Genomic DNA, 18263 nt, shown 5'->3' on the forward strand with positions numbered 1-18263 from the left:
TGTAATTTGGGTGGCTTTGGTTTTTGTTGTTATTTGTGCCCCATTTGCCACATTTTTTTAAAGCAAAGCTTTGTAGCTCTACCAGCCAACGGTTCTTTCGTGGAGAGCGGGACAACAAACTCCCAACGCGGCGGAGGCGGCGGCGAGGGGGAAATGCGTGGGGGGCGGAGGGTTTCCCTCACGGAGCACACGGTAGATGGCGCGGCAAATTTATCCAGCGTTCCCCGCGCGGAAGTGCCTGCTCACCGGCGGCGGCGTCGGCGGTACAGCGTTCTCGTCTGGTTTAATGACGGTTGTTTTGGGCCTGTTTTGGCCCAGCTTCGCGCCCACTGCGAGCTGCCTTCGCACGGTTTGATTAACTTGTTCGACAGCACCTCCAGGATAACCCGCACCCGACGGAATTAAGTGGTCGTACGGGCAACATACGTTAAGTATTGGTTTTCAGGGCGGGAAAACAAAATGTAGAGACCTCATACAGACATCTGACCGCTAGGGAAATACTGCCTTTTGTGCACTGCTTGATACGAATGGGACTCCGTTTTCGAAATTGGTGAATGTTAATTCGGTTGTGTTTAAGAGGTACTACAAAAGGCGAAAGTAGCAACTAGTCCTAATAAATAGCGATTATAAAAGTTCCTCCAGCTTCCTCGCAATTCCCAACTTAGTAAGCTAACTAGTTTAAATCGGTATAAATCGGAATCACTAAGCTCACATGCCGAATCGTTTCAGTGTCTACGCTTGTGTCGCGCGGTGCTGTAGCCCCAAACTAGCACATCACGATGGCTAGGCTCCGCTGTCTCACCCTTCGAAAGACGCTCCTCTCCGCTTTCTTTCTCCCGACTCACAGTCGGGCTACAGCGGCAGCGTCCGACTCACAAGCCCGGCCGTGGCCAACGCTGCTGCTGCGTTCGGGACGCCGCCCCGCGAACTCCAAGTAACGGCTGGTAGGATCTCTGGCAGGATTTCTGGTAGGATCTCTTTGTAGAGCCACGTGCGTGAATTTAAGTGACGTCGCACGGGCAATTGTTGTGGGTGTCGTTTAATGCTTTGCTTTTCCAAGCGTGGCTTTGAGCCATGTTTTTCATCGCTTTACTTAACGTGGCCGGATGTTTTGGAACCGTTTAGCTGCTACGGAATGCGGTCTGGGGCTTTTCGACTCAAATAGTCTTTTACTGCTTACCGATTAAACATCGGCCATTTAGTATATAAATCTTGGTTTGTATATTGCAGGGCGTAGAAAAGTACAGTTCACTCAGAAGCATACGATGTGTGATTTTCAGCGTTCGGAACTAAATGGAGACTGATCTTGGCCGGATGAACGCAGCTGCGGCATAACTAGAGGATTCCGCCGAGCCAAAGTTTCGTTTGGGAATTCTGTGAGACTTACAATAGCCACAAATCGTGCGCCGCTAAGTGGCTTCCAGTAACGCTGCGAGGTGTTTTAAAGTACACATGCTGTACTTACTGCAGACATTAAAGATGAATGGGCGAACAGATCAGGGCGAGAAACGGCAGCCTGCACCTGACAAGATAGCTCTAAGCTTCTGACGAGACATCGGGCGTAACATTCTAATTCCCTTAATCCGGACACTTCTTCCGTGCTACAGTGTGGCCGGTTTTGAACCACGAACATTATAGCATGTCCAGGCGCCCAAACGTGTTCCAGCTAAACACTACGGCGGCATGTGAGTGTGCTTCGTCTCATGTGGTGATGGCCGTAAATATCAATCTGGCTCAAACCGCGTTCTCTCTCACGGCACCTATCCAGCTACATGATTATCCCGTCCTCCCCAATAGTGTACCAAGTCTCTCTTTCTCGGGCAGGGCACCAGAACTTGAGTTGTTTATCAAATATATTTTATGTAGGCAAGGTTTCACAAGAGGTGACAGCAGGGCCAGAGTAACGACACATAAACTGGCAGGAGCAGAACCTGCGGAAAGAAATCGTCATGCCTATAGAAGCAAGAGGTGTTCTTAAGATCTTGGAGTGACACGCGAAGACAAACAGGGAAACGAGTTCAGAAAAAAAAAACGAGAGAGAAAAATGCAGAGCAGGAGAAAGGGGGAAAGGGAGAAGAATTGCATACGTGAGAAATGAGATGCTCGCTTGGGGATATTCACCAGCGAAGCTGGCATCGGCATGTAGGGCGTTTCAGGCCGCTTCAATTCAATTACGTCCAAAGAGAGCGCATGAGGCAGCACTCAGGAGCTAAAGCATCTTGGATGGCACGCTCAATATGCCCAGCAGCTTCGGGAGAGTCTGTTGCGGGAAGTTTCGGGTTCCGCGAAAGACATTCGCTGTAATTATTCAAGCGTGTTCAACGCGGAAGGGGGCAAGGGTGGCCATTTTGCCCATCGTTAGCGCTTGTACAACCGGCTGCAATAACAGCGGGAGTTCATGTTCGTCCCTCGCTGCCGCCTTTTTCTCCTTGTTTGTCCGTTTAAGCGAATTTTCTCTGGTTTACGCCGGGTACATGCACTTGAAACTGGTGTTATGATGTCGGAAGAACCTGGCGGAAGGACAGCGCAAAAAAGCAGGAAAGAAGAAAGAAGAATATGACGAACACGGGTGGCAAACACTTTATACCCATTCATTGTTCCATACTTTAGACTGTAGTTAGCTGACAATGATAATCTGCTTATCAGTATATTGCAGCGAGCTGTCGAATTACTTCCCAAGAAGTCTACGCGAGCACTACGTGCGCACACAAAATGCCAATTTTCTCTGCTGGGTTCTTCCATACCTGAATGCGATAATTTTGTGTTTTGCTCTGACGCGTTTCCGAACTAGAATAGCGTAGCAAGACGTGAGGAATGAACACCTTTAGACATGTAGGGCCGCGTTCTGACAACCTTTCTTGCTTCTAAAGTCTAGACCTGCGTACAAGAATAATTCGAGGACATGTTGTTATATAACATTACACTGAACAATAATGATACCTTTTTTTCATTATTGTGGTTGAGTAGAATAGTCAGTGGACTAATTTTAACGAATCTTTTTTCTTCAATGAATTCTTCAACTCCACCGTTGCATTCATAATGAAAATAACTATGGGCAAGTGATGCAAATATCTTATTTATTGTGAAGTCGTCACAATAAACGGTGCAATAATTTCCAATAGCGTCCGAATCCGTCATGCAAGGCAGCATTTTTCAAATCTTGGATTCCGCTTCTTTTACTCTACTATTAATCCCGCTAGACGGAGCTACGGTTTGCACTGAAATATATCGTTGCGGACTCCCTGAACCAAGCGTCAAAACTTATTGTAGACGTAATGTGGTGACGGACAGTTTTTTTTAGCATTTAGTAAAATAAACCCATAACTTGAAGGTGACTTTGTGTGCTAATGGGATTTAACATAATGTAGATAATTCCAATAACGTACTGGCCACACCTACTTTGGAACAACTTCAAAAAAAAAAAAAACTCCCAATGTATGAGTCTCATCGCAGAACACAAAAAATCCAATATCGTCTGTTTTCACGTAAACTTGATACTCAACATCGGTGTCCCGTGGCATCGTTACGCTAAAGCCTAGGAAAAGGAAAGATGGCGTATGAAAGCGCAGCGCTCCCTTGGCCGCCAGGTAGCATTACCGCCGGTGTGTTTACCTGTGCATGCAGCGCCCGTCATTGCCGTTGCTACAAAACGGCGGAAGTGCTGGCGGCACGGGATCAACAGTCACCCTGAATGGATTCTGGGCACGCTACCGCCGACAGACAAACGGGGCTCGCTCACACTTCACCCAGGTGCGCGAGGCCGAACCGGAACAGAGGCGGGCGAAGAAATGACGAAGTGAGAAAGGAAGAGGAAGAGGAGAGAGCGCGGGAAGGAAATGAAACCCGACTCCGTGTAGTATGGCTGAGGCACGGTGGGAGCCGCGCGCTCAAAGTTTCCGCCAAAAAGCGTGAACGTGCTCGCACCGACACTCATATTCGAGAAACCTGGCCTCGCGCGGCTGCTCTAATGAGTTTTGTCTTCAGCGGCTTCGCCATGTTTTCGGCTCATATTCCCTTCTCAGACTCGACCCGGATGGTACCGCCGCCTCCAAAGCTCCTCGTTCGCCTTAGCACGCCGTCTTTCGTCATGCATGCAAGGGATCGGAGAGAAAAAAGCACTACTTCTCAAACCGTCACCCTTAACACTAAACTGAACCAGGCGTTTGAGCGCCGCTGCATTGATTCCGGTGCACTCTTTGAATCGAAGTTATCCGACGTTGAGGTTACGTTTTTATAATTCTGCGTTGATGGGCGCGAAAGCCTGTCAACGGGTCACGATGTTCTGCAGTAGTGGTACCACCTGTGCTTGCTCGGAGGTTATGACGCGGATGGGCTGAAACTGGAGAATTTTCGTTTGTTCGGAGCATTCACACATTAATAGAAAACGTGTCCCATTACATCACGCGTACAGCGACATTTCGTTGGAAGGGGATTCTGTTAACGGGTGTTGACCTTTCACATGATTACACATGACGGAATATGCAGTTCCCCCCCCCCTTCTCCAATTCTGCTATACAAATTCTCCCCGTAAAAAGCGCGCTAAGCAGAAAATACTTCGAAACACCGTCACGATGAGGCTAGCTTATCATATTCTTGATTTTGATGGAGTGGGTTCTCGTTAAAGAAGTTTTTTGGTTTGGTATTATTGCAACTGCAACATCGTCTAATTCATGCAAACTACAATCACTGTGAAATGACCGGCCGCTTGAAGACAGGACTTAACAGGCCTGAACTTTTGCAATACATCCTTTGATCATTGTTCTCTTACGGCGGATGTACAAAAGAGCAGTCCTGCTGTTTTCTCAATGGCAAAAACAAAAGAAGATTCATCCTTGGTGCTGTGTGCAAAGGTCCGCACAAAAAGCAAAAAAAGTACTACTACATTTATGCTGGGCACACGTAAAGAATGTCCGTTAAGTTTTCGACGCGAAACATTTGATGTCGTTTTAAGAAGTTATTCTGACATAAAGAGAGCCTGAAACTCTTTCGATAAGCGCTTTCACTCTTTCTTTCGCGTCTGGAGCCACTGCGAAAGCTATAGTTATCGCCAGCACGGAGCGGCATCGCGTGATTCGCTCGTCGCACCAGATACGCCTTCCATTTCTTCTTTGTTCTTGTGGCTTTTTTTTTTTTGTAAAAGTTGCTATCGAAAAGTGTTCATTGCTGCAACTGTAGGAAAAACAGCCAACAGCCTATACATGGCCTTAGTGAAGTAATTGGAGCCGTCGAAGAACGTCAATACCGGGAAAGAGAGATAAATCTTTTGAGCGAGTTTACAAGTTATCTGATGAGCATAGAGCTGTAATTTCTGGCTGTGGTACTTTGCGACGCCCTAATCTAAGTACTGGGTGTGTTGGGTGTCACGTTTTGTGGCATGTCTCGACCAGCTCAGAAGAATGGACACTGGAGAATCGTTTGCGCGTTTACCACAGCACATATTTATTATACACAACTACAACCCCTAAGCAAAATAAACACAAAGCAACCAAAGAACTCAACCAAATAAATTCCTAAACACTAATCCATAACAACAACCCAGAAAAGCCAACAACCCCAAACCAAAAGTCACTACAGTGAAGTCCTTAATTACGCAACCACTCCTAGTTCCTCTCTATACAACGTCCATGTTAACAATCCTAACAACAAGGGTCTTATAATACCCAAGTCAATAGCGGACGGGCCTACCGCTGTCTCCGGCGCTGACGTGTCGTAACCGTAGCGTGGCCGTGACACGCTGGTGGTCGTCGTTGTCCGCTGACGCGGTGCCGGTGGTGGTGGTACCAACGTAGTTGTGCGTGGTAGTCACCCGATGTACCGCGGTTCAGCTACTCCTCGTGCTAGCCCTCGTAGCAGGAAGCAGCCCCTGGCCTCGGGGCCGTCGCCGTGGTAGCAGGTAGCACCGGGAGCTCCGGGAACGTCGCCGCGTGGGGACCGCCAAGGCGTTAGTTGACGGTGCCTGCTCGCTGAACACAGGCGCCCGACCGTCGCCGCTGGGGCCACCAAAGCGCAGGTTGGTGGTACGACGCGGAAGTGGGAGCTGATGCCACGTCGGTTCACTCCGGCCCAGGCTGACGTGGCTCTGGTCGATGGCGTGGCCTCGTACCCCAGGCTTGTTCCTCGGACTCGTGCCACCTGACCTTCCTGCTGTGGCGTTCTTCTGGTCTCTCTCTCCCGGCCAGTGCCCCGGGATTAAATAGCCTTTGCCCGGCCGTCGCGGCACTGTCGCATTCGCTGTGCCCGTGTCCGCCGCACGGGTCACCACCACATTGGTTATTTCTCCACGTGCCTCCATCGCGTCACCTCGTCATTCGTCCGCCCTCTTCGCGGGAAATTTGCATTCTCTTCGTCTTCCTCTTCGTCAGCCTATGGCTCTACTATGACACGTCATCTTAATCATGACATTGGGTGACTACGTTCTGTAAGCATTTAAGATTTCAAACAAAGTTGCAAAAAGTGTTGCAGTGTCCCTTTATTATATGCATAAAGTTTAAGCACCTAACTACCCGCCGCGGTGGCTCAGTGGCTAAGGCGTTGCGCTGCTGAGCACGAGGTCGCGGGCTCGATTCCCGGCTGCGGCGGCCGCTTTTTTGATGGAGGCGAAAGGCAAAAACTCCCGTGTGTATGAAATTTCGGCGCACGTTAAAGATCCCCCGGTGGTCAAAATTAATCCGTAGCCTTCCACTACTGCGCGCCTCATCGCCTGCGTTGCGTCGGCGCGTTAAACCCTACAATCAATCAATCAATTAAGTAGCTAACTCATAAAAAAGTCAAAAACTAAATTCTTATGCTTACAATGGCTGCGACGCAACGGAGCGCAAGAAATGGAAATGTCGCAGTTGGAGTGACCTTTCTTTGTTCTATCAAACTGTTATTGCATTTTCCCAGCCGTTGGAAACAAATTCTACGAAGCGCTGTTGCTAAGGGCTTTTCTGAGTGGGTCATGCCAGCCGCATATCTTCTGGCTGGTAACGGGAAAGAGAAACTAGAAAGTCGGCTAGTATAAAAAGCTACCTACGTTAGCAAGCGAAGCAATTGTCCCCGAGACGTGATGTGAGTCCTAATGAATGGTTAGGGTATGCAGTAAACGTGGGCAAACAGAGGACGCGTTTTCTTTTACAGGCACGTTTTGCGTAAAGCGCGCGACAGTTTGCTTTGTCTCGTCGCATCCGCAGAGCTTGGTATTTTTCTTGACGCCGGCCATGCATGATCCGCCGCTTGGCTATGAAGGTAGTTGACTCGCTGTACTGTTTGCGATGAAACTCGCCGGTGCCTAGATAACGAGGATGCGTGTTTAAATGGAGCAAGCAAAACTGTATGGTAAGGTTATCTATCTGCGAATACACTGAAAGGTCGGTGCTGACAAGAATCCGGCGGCTGGTAATCACGCTGATAGCCTGTCTTTGGCAAACAACCTGCGAAGAAGGCCTAAAGCACGCAGCTATACCCAAGGGATTCCTATAGGAAGTTAGTCGTCGTGGCCGTTAACTACACTTTGTCTCTCCGTTCGGCATTTATTTCGGACATAACGATCGCGCGAGGAAATAGCTAGACATTTTCACACACATGGGTGGCGTCCCAGTCGTCTTTGCGCATTCTGTTTCTTTACTCGTGCTGACAATGTTTGGTCAAATGAACCTTCCACTTAGCTCGGATTTTACCCAGCTGCACGATGGAAAAGAAGGTCAGGCGCAGGCTGCGTTGAAGGGTGTCATACGGCTCTTATGTACGTGGCATCGCATAAAAAAAGAAACTAGGGGGCTCTAAACGACTGGGAAAGATAAAGGGAATGAGGATGGATGAAAAAAAGTCGCGTGAAAACCATCCCTACCCGTAAAATTAATAATAAAATATAGCCGAAAAGGTTTAGCAGTGGCGAATATATCGCTGTAGCTTATTTACACACAAGGATCCACTAGGTAGTCTGTGGTTCGTTAGCTTGTTGCCGTAACCCTGGTAGGAAGGATCTGGTTAGGCTTGCTGGTTTATTTCATTTCTTGCTTCTTTTAGCAGTTTATCGGAGCGGCTTGAGTGGCATGACCGCGCTGTGCTGCTCACTCCTACCAGAGAAAAGGATAGCAACAGCAACCCTTTACGTCAAAAAGGTAAGTCACCTTGAGCACAGGAACACAGCTTTGCGACAGTGTGGGATTTACCTTGTAAGTTTGGAAACATCACACGCCAAATAGGAGAAACCAAAGCAGTCCTCTATTTGCGTAGTTGAAGCTTTTCAATATTCTGTGTTGACTACAGGTGGAGGACCAAACAAACCTTCTCTCCATCACAGTTCTTCTGATTCCTAAGGCAGTTTTTTCTCAAAAGTGGAGTGCTCCCTGCGCACGCTACAGAATCGATTCAACGCAAATGTGCTCTTTTCTCAAAGGAGACATTTTCGGTAAATTACGAATATTGCCCAAATAAAATTGAAAGTTTTTTTTTTCCCAACCAAGTAAAGACCTTTGTAAATCTCTAAGTACAGAAGCTTTCTCGCGTAATTTCGGGTTGGCTCTTTAAAATAAAGGTTCCAGAGCATAAAACAGCCCTAGTATATGAAATCCGTAAAGCTTTAACGAAGCTGCCACCTTCTCGCCTGACTGGAACCGTTAGAGCCGGTACTAAGCAAGACAGTAGGGAATGTTGAGACTGGGGGGTAAATGAACCAAAACCCTCTTTTAAAAGGCAGATGCTGCAAGTGGTACTGTTTTGTCACGTTGCACTATTACGCCGTCATGATCAGCACGTGTCAACTAGCAGAAACGTCTATCCTGAGCGTTATCGGAAAGTACCCGAAAAATAACGTTGCCCTTACTGACAAAAATACTTTGAGTTGGCCTTGGAAGTGTGCTTCACACCAACCACGTCAGTGTTGCTGTGAAAACGGAAGAAGGAAATCTTCTGAGACGCGGAAAGTACGATCGGTCCCGCGGAGAAAGCTCACGAACGCCAGTACCACCTGCCGAAAAAGACAAAAAAAAAAGAAAGAAGAGAAGTAATAATTTTATATCTTGGTTTGAAATGATTCCTCGGAGAAGTATTGAACAATGCGTTTCATAGTATATTTATTCACTGAACGTTTAGCCCCTCTAGCCGCCAGTGACTCCAGGCGTATTCCACAGACTAAACGAACGAGTAATACTGGTTCTCGGAGTAGCGGCCCAGTAACCAAGGTAGTCGTGAACACCGAATAAAGGTCCATTGGTACAAACATTACAAAGGGCGTGTCACTCGCCTGACGTTAAAATGAAGGCCCATACATGAGAGAGCTCTTGCAAATTATCACGGCTTGCAGAGACTACAAACGCGGCGCCACTGGGATTTCCGTGTGAGCTGAAGTGACCTCATTCCTTTAAAATGGATGCTATTTAAAAAAATCCGGAGTGTAGAAATCAATCGCCCTAATTTAGAGAGTTCACTTTGTTAGACACTTTCCTTTAGCGGGTGTTTTCCCGCTAATCCACGTGCAGGACGATCCACATTCATTACAGTTGCACGCGCCGACGCAGTGTAAAAGAAACGAAAGAAAAAACAACCTCTTTTTCTAACGAAACAGATTTGCGTCGCCCTTGCAACGAACTAGGAGGCGCCGTGGTATAAGCATGGCAAATACAACTCGCAGCATTGCTCGTATTCGGTGGTTTGTCTTGGATCGTTTCCTTGAGTTAGTCATGTTTTTTCGCTATTCTTGTGACTTAAGTTAACGCGTACAAGCTAGCTGTGTAAACACCCTGGAGTTATAGCATTGTCATCTCAAAAATCTATTGATGTCCATGTGCTCATCCGCTCAGAACAGAAAATTGTTTGTGCAAACGTTTAGGGACAAGTAAAGAAAGTACGAACAAATGAATACTTCGCTTTTAATACCGCACTACGCAGAATATTATTCGAACATTTGAAGGGGGAATACACAAGGTATTAAAAGTGCATTAGGCTTACAAGAGCAAGGGTTCCTGTGAGTTCGTATTCCATACCGCTGCACAGCGCACCAGCGGACAACAAGCAAAAAAGACACAAACAAACGATGGCTTCCAGCTAGTCTTAATTGAAACGACGCGTACTTCAACATGCTTTCACAACAAAAGAAAACGTCACAGAAAATGAGCTATCGCAATATCACAAACCAGTCGTAGAAAATTCTTGAACAAAACACAGCAGTCATCCGCTAGGCAACGCGACAATGACAGTCAAGTGGCCTTTTTACTGAACTCAGATTACGGAACACCCTAAATAACGTAACTCATTTTGTGATAGTACAATGAAAGCCGCGCTTATGCATTTCTCACCTTGCCTTGCAATTTCAGGTGCCTCTATAAGTTCATGTCTTTGTACATAATTATATGGCAGTGAACATCGACGCACTCGTTTAAAGGGGCCCTGAAAGGCGTTTTGAGCACACGAAATTGACTAGCGCAATCGTTAGATTTGGTCGTCAACATCATCTGTGTCAAGTATTACTCTTTTACGCGCAGCGGAAAGCTCACACTTTTATTGCAAAGTTTGTCGCTTTTTCCTCACCCTTTCCTTCGTGTTTTTGGACGCCACCATCTTCACATGTCTACATCATCGATTCCCAGATGTTCGTCATGAGCTAGACATCCTGCTATTGGGCGGCTTTTTCACGCACTTCCGGCAAAGAAATGAGTCGTCTGCTCAGCGTCGGCTCGCCGGCTGATCTGCCAGCGGAGTGCCGGAGTGCTTGGACATTTTACGACAAACGAAACAAGTGTAAACAAACGCTTAACCGTTTGTATTGAATGCAACAGGGCCATAACACGACATGAATATTCTCTTACTTGAGTACGTACCATAAAGAAAGCGTTGAAGCCCGTGGCACTTCTTTCTTGCAATCGCAGAGGACGCCCTGAGCCGAATGCCCGGGTTTGACGCATACATTTTATTCAACTTCCAAACAATCCAGAAATGCGTTTCGAACGAACACAACGTCACAACATGCGTTGCAAGTCCGAACCGCGATTGACAGACGATGGGTTGCCTCCTCCTGCCCCTCGTAAATTCGGCACTCACCTCGCGCGCGGTTTGCGGGGACGAACAGCAAGTCACTTAACTCTGGCGCACATGCCGAGATGGCTTTTAGCCACGCACACTGCACATACGCCATGCGAGGTTGAGTCGTACGCGGCTTGAGAAATATAATCCAGACCATGGGAAGCACTATCCACCCGCAGAAGCACAACGTCGCATTTCATCGCGAAACAAAGGCGTCCACAACACACACACCATCGCCTCCTGTAATGCCAAACGCATCTCGCACTTCCAAATGGGAGCGAGTAGTATGCCTGCAGTGCCCATATGCCGCGAGGTGGGGCCCCAAGCTGAAGCAGGATCACGCAACCGTAACTGACTTCTAGAGCGGTTTGTGCCTTGTTGCCAGGGCAACCGATTTTTGATATTGTCAAAGAAATGGTGCTCGCTCCAGCGCTAGAAAGCTCAGAGCCGCGGCGGAGCATGTTTTGCCAACGTTGCTGCTCTCCACCACGCGTCGCCCCAAGCTGAACTGGCGTTTTGTGCACGGGTACTGTATCGGTTTAAAATGTCTATTTCACATGCCGCCGGCAGGAATTACCACCGCCACAAAATAAGACCCGGCACCAGCGGGGCCACATCTGATACGGCGCTTTTTGGATAAACAGTGCGCTGTGCATCCAAGGGAGCGAGCGCAGGATCCTCCCCGTGCGGCTGCGAGTTTCCCGCCGATAAAGAGTCGCGTGCCGCCGATAGCAAAGTTCTGCAGCAACGTACACCGCGAAAGGGCAAGGCGAGGCCGCCGCACACATGGGGCCAGATTTTTTGTTCGCTTTTCCAGCCTTGAGCGGAGTGCGGTATTCATGGTGTCAACAAAGCTTCCCCGTAGCAGACGGTTGTGTGAGCAGCGCAATAGCGGAAGTACGCCACCGCCGAGGAGCGCAGCATCATGGGAGGGAAGGCTGTCTCGCCGTCAACAGCGGAGAGTAAGTTGAAAGGAGGAGGAAACGCGGCGCGACGATAATGCGCGGTTTTTGATTTACGATTTCTCAGCTAATACTCATCGCTTCAACAAAATTCTTGCGGGAGGAGATTGCTAATACATTGCTTTATTTGGTTACATGTACATCCACGCATCGGCGGAAGGTATTTCAGGACCCCTTTAAGAAAGGTTGGAACATGTACGGAAATGTGGGCTTAGATAAGCGATGGCTAATTTAAGCGACGTTTTCCTTGCTTGTGAATGCCTATTTAGGTCCTCGTCGTAATAAATAAAGGTAGTTGGAAGTGAGCGCTTGTCCGTGTTTCTTTCCTTTGTCTGTTGTAAGTTTTTCCTACGCTGTGTAGCGGTGTACATCAAAAAAAGCCAAATCTGCAATTTAAGCTTCACCCTACCTCTTGCAAGGAATCATGGAAGAAATATTATCTGCGAATTACGTTAGCGTTTAAGTGGTCTAATGTTGCTGTTATATCGTAGAACTAGCTGGTTATGAATTATTAACAGAAAAACTATTGTTCCATATTAGTCATATCACTCCGTAATATTGTTAAAATATCTGCTTGTTTTTAAGCTTTCAATACGCTTGCTTAAGAACGATATCTTATTTTTTTAGAAACACTTGATATACATCTCATAATCGCCCATGCAACCGAATATCACCCATACAACCATACAACGGAGAATACAATGGCGCTTTCGTGTAGATTGCAATGCCATGAAAATACATCAAAGCGAAAAAAACAAGAACACTTAAGTTATTTTTGGGCAGCAACAGATCCAAAGCGCAGGTGACTGCTATCGTGCGTGAGAAGTCCAGCCAAACGTAATGCATTTACACCGCTTCATTGGATCCATTCAACGCGCCGGTAAATAAGCTTGTTCTTTTTTACACTTCGGTAAACCTGGTAGTGACAAAATTAACTAGTTGAAGGCAATGCGCATGTTGTGCGCAGTGTAAGAGATGGCCGTTCGTTTTTGGACTGCAATTGATTGATTGTAGGGTTTAACGCGCCGACGCAACGCAGGCGATGGGGCGCGCCGTGCTGGAGGGCTCCGGATTAATTTTGTCCACCTTAAGGATCTTTAACGTGTATCGTAAGCTCGTACACACGGGGTTTTTTGCTTTTTGCCTCCATCAGAAAAGCTGCTGCCGCGGCGGGGAATCGAACCCGCGTCCTCGTGCTCAGTTTTTGGAGAATAAGCGGATAAGAAAAAAATAATACTCGAACACAGCTGTACGCGCTGCTCACTGTATTAATATAAAATGCAGATGACTGTTCTCAAACCAGTCATTCTGCTATCGGCTTACTCATAAAGGTTTTTTGGTATTTGCTGCACTAAAAGAACATTAAAATTCCTTTCAGGGAATTGGCCACCAGTAACTTACCCTGTCGACCAAAGAAAAATAATGCTGAGCCGGTTAGATCCAACCACATACAAAACGTTGATTTTGAAAATTCAGCACAACACGAGAAAAATAATTCCACTGTTCGGGACCTACATAGGTGCTTCTGAACACTGACGCCCACGAGGCGGTGACGGAGTGCTCGTGGTAGTTGCGGATGGCAGAGTAGGCAGAAGTGTTATATGCAGATTTTGGAACGTAACTGCGCGTCACATTGCAGTTGCATTGTAACTGCACGTAAAATGTAACTGCACAAGTAAAGAACATGTAACTGACTCTCGTTACTTTCTAACATTGTAACCCCGACTTTCTATTCCTCCTGGATTAACGAGTTGCAAAAAAAAACGCATTGAGGCGAAGAGCGCATTGAAGAACTTTGACTGCATTCAAGACAGGGCTAAGTTGTTCCGTTACAACCGAAGTGGATTCGCTTTTAAAAGCCGCCTCAAGTGCTTCCCACCATGCATTTGCTAGTGGGCCTGCGCCCCGTGAGGAGGTTGCGGGAATACCAAGAAAAATACTGAAGGAGCGCCTGGCGTCGGCCAGGTCGACATTCAAGAACACTCTGCCCAGAGTTCGTGGCATGATATTTTGTGTGCTGTTTTCCCCGAGAGTTCATGTGCGTTCACGCCTAAAGTGGGGAGCACAAACGCTGTGTTCGTACTACAGACTTCGAGTTCGCGAATCCGGTTGCCGTAGTTCTAGCGCGTGCTGACGCTGTCCACTCTGGTAGAGATGTGAAAGCTTGCGGACAAAACGAATCGACCCTGCGAGACATGGAGAACTTTTAGCGGCAACTTTGGAAAACCATGCCAGGTGCAACAACCGGGTCTCCGACAAAGGGAGAGGGGCCACCAGCCCTGATGTTTCTCCAGCCTTGCACCACTAGAGCAAACTTAGCGACATTTTGTGAGACGAACTATTTCAAGTTTTAGCCGAAAGGCTGAACCGGGGGGACAGACAGACAGACAGACAGACAGACAGACAGACAGACAGACAGACAGACAGACAGACAGACAGACAGACAGACAGACAGACAGACAGACAGACAGACAGACAGACAGACAGACAGACAGACAGACAGACAGACAGACAGACAGACAGACAGACAGACAGACAGACAGACAGACAGACAGAGACAGACAGACAGACAGACAGACAGACAGACAGACAGACAGACAGACAGACAGACAGACAGACAGACAGACAGACAGACAGACAGACAGACAGACAGACAGACAGACAGACAGACAGACAGACAGACAAAAACCATATAGGTCCTTACAGCACAGACGACGCAGGATAACGACAGAGGTGACATTGACAAAGCTTTGGAAGAACGCGTGGAAAATAAAGGAAAACATAAAAATGAGCAAGGTATGGGACTAAGACATAGCTGGTATATTCTGAGCTCGTACTAATGTATCCGTATTTTGCTGCTGCAAAGTTGCTAATTTTCTTGGTAAATAACTTAGCCGAGTTCTATCACGGCAACTATTGGCGCACTGCCAAAATATAAGAATTAATTGGTGAATGCGCGAATTTATGTTTGCATGAGGCCTTGGTTCCGGTAAAATATAAAAATAAAATAGTGCGGCATGGTATGCGCATATAACGTGCGTATGAAAATTGTATTGTGGTTCTACAGTGTAGTTTATCTAGCGATTAAGCCATTATTCATCCTTTGCATATATTTAAGGCTTGGTGTTCAATCGACGCCCTCTGCCTTCTATATTAACTACCGCGCAGTGGTTTTACCGGCGACTGCCTGATATATAGAGCGAGACTAATAAAAAAACGGTCCCCTTCATTTGAACATGGCGACGGGCGTAGAAATCTTTACACATCATGCCAATTTTACAAGTAACAAAATGATGATAGGAATGCCCGTATTACAAGCTTGACGGCAAATGGTGAACTTGCAAGGTTTTAACAAAAAGCTGCTTAAATCCAGGCAATTGAATAACTGTGTTCAAGGGCGTCACCAAACTTTATCTTCGTTTGAAGTGCTGGTCCGGAACGGGGTGTTCCGGAACGGGGGAGGGGAAGCGATGAGGGCTGAGGCATAAAGAGTGCTTAAAAGAAAAATTCGCATATGTTAACACAACATGGCAGTTGAAATTTCTTGGCGCCCTACGTTGTGAAACTAAAGACTACCGTCTTCTTGTGGCAATACGCGCTTGCATATTCGTAAAACAACTCGTTCTCTTTCGCGAAAAGAAAAAGAAAGACGTGTGCGCTTTTGTGTATTAATTTCTGTTTATTTTAAGCGCGACTACCTTTAGTACCCTGATAGGTAACCAATAGATTGTATCAGCTTTACAATAAATATCGAAAATATGCGCTGAATTTACCAGGCAACCATACACTTCGATTTTGTCTTCCCAGCGGCAACGAAGGCTAAATTCTCTCTGCTCTGTTCTTTCTCAATGAAGTTATCGCCGCAATGCGTTACCCCTACACGTTACTCACTGAAAAGCCCATTGCATAGAGGTAGTTTTCGTTCCAGCACGTTCCATTCTACCACCTGCCCATCTCTAGCGTGTTGCCGAAGAACAAAATCAGTAACGGCAACGACAGTTCAGAAATTTCAACAGGCGCAAAGTTTTTTCGGCCTGGTCAGTAAAGGGAGCAAGCAAGTTCCCGTTGTACCTTCAAATTCTTTATGGCTGCCGGACGCACTCCTGCGCTCAGCCGTAAAGTGCGCCCGCACTACGCCGAGAGCAGCGTCCCAAATTTGTCTCCCAATGCCAACCCTGCAGGGAAGATACGAGCTCGTAAATGCAGCCTCACGGCCACCTGGGAAGCCTATGGTGAGTAGGCTCCCCAGGTAAGCTCCGCAAAGGAAGGAGAGAGAAAATAAACGGAAGGTTAGAAGGCGCGGCACGAATAATCGACTGTCCAACATATTCTGTGACGTAACTCCGCAAGGCGAAGATTGCCGCTTTTGGAAATATAGGGCAATGCTTCATGCAGAAGGTCATTCTCCAGAACAACGGCAATAAGTAAATCAAGACACAGAAGGTAGAACTGTGGGTTCTCTCGTTTTGCCAGAATTAAAACATGTGGATCAATGCCAGATGTTGGCCTTAATAACTGCGGGGATACTTGGACATGACCCATTCTGTGGATTACGCAGCAAACTTTGTCTGCACGTCCACAAAGAAAAAAAGAGGGCAGGGGGAATACAGATGAACGTCGATAAAGTGAGTTGCGCGGCGTTTGCTATGCATGCATTACTCTCGGAACGTTATTCATTTCAGATCCATGGAAATAGGATCGAGAACGTTGTCGAAGAAACAAAAAATCAAGTTAGCGACAAGGTGGCATCAAACAATATTGTCCGACGGGACGTACGACAAAAAGAGCAAACGGGCACTCCGGTTGAAACGCCAGATAAGAAACCGGAATAGGCCACGCGCGGTTAGAAAACAAACAAAAGAAACCGTAAGGGATAATTCATGGAAATATGAAAAGTAAAAGCACAAGGACGTCCCACAGCTTTTTTACACGCGAGCCTGAGCCCAACATAATACAAGTTTGCAAACAGGTAATAAAAGCACCGCTACAACCTGACTGATATGACAAAAAACCGGCTTTAAGTTAGCCTTGTACAATTCTAGGTCCACGATGCTCTCAAAAGGGTGCATTGCCTTTTGCATTCTCACACACAGTGCATTTCCACACACTGTCATACACTTATAATCGAAGCTGAAATCTCCCGTTGCTTGCTTTGGAATGGCGCGCCTCCATTTCTCGCGCAGCTCCCCGTCGCTCGGTCAACAGAACAAGGAAACATTTTCTGTGGTATCGTTGTACAAGGAACGCCATCCCGGGACGCAACACATGTTCGCCATCGTCGTTGCACTACTTAAGTCGCATCACAAGAGCGCGAGATGCACGTTACATTTTTTTCCCCCGCAAAAACAAACACAACTCGTCGTGGCTCTGCCGTTCGAGCCAGCGCAACGCCGCCCGAGGAGTGACCTCAGTGAGAGGGTGGCGCCACCGCGCGGCGGCCAAACGCAGTATATGAAGTTCTCCCATTGAGTTACAGAGCAGTTTCGTGATTAGTAAAGCATTGAAGGACTCGGCTTACGCTAATAATTTTGAGGTGCAGTAAAATCCATAAGAATTTAAAACAATGAACGTACCAAAAAACTATTAAGATCGATTGAGCTGAAAGTAAGATAGCAAGGTAACAACAAGCCCGCTCCTCAAGGCTTTTATAGAATGTAAATAGAAATAAACAAAGCTGAAGTCGACCTAATGCAAGACGTCATATAAAGCTAAAGGTTTAATAAAGCGTGACCAGGCTGCGGGCACAGGAAATACTCGCAGTAGCAGGGCAGAACAAAAAAGTAGGGCATATAAGCGAACGGGCTAGCGTTAGCCACAAAAAGCAGTCGGTTGGCTGCAAAAAAAAGCAACTTCAATTTGTTTCCGAGTCACCTCGGGTGAGGGAAGACCCTGAGCAAATTCCAAGAAAAAAAAAGGGAGGCCAGCAGTGCCGTCGGCCCATCGGGATCGATATATCACGCCCAGCGGGGCCACCCAATGATTTACGAGTGTCACCACCGTATTTGCGATTCCCCACTGAAAGAGGGGCAGTTCGGGGCCTTTTTGCCTCGGTCAAGTCGTACCACGTGACTGCCTGGCTGCCTTGCTTGGATTCGAAGCCGCAGGAAACGCATGGTAATGTTCCTAGAGCCAGCAATCAGAATCGAGCTGTTTACCGGAAGAACTACGTAGGGAGAAACTGTAGGTGGCTTCTTTTTCAAACGACTGCGTGGGGGTGGAGTCATCATTACTCGTTGAGGCAGGACGCCTTATCCTCTGAAGACTCATGATGACTTCACCTGCTACTAGCGTCTTCCCAAG

Source organism: Haemaphysalis longicornis, unplaced genomic scaffold (assembly GCF_048455015.1).
Source record: "Haemaphysalis longicornis isolate Haplotype H1 unplaced genomic scaffold, Haemaphysalis longicornis Haplotype H1 scaffold_4, whole genome shotgun sequence".
NCBI lineage: Eukaryota > Metazoa > Arthropoda > Arachnida > Ixodida > Ixodidae > Haemaphysalis > Haemaphysalis longicornis.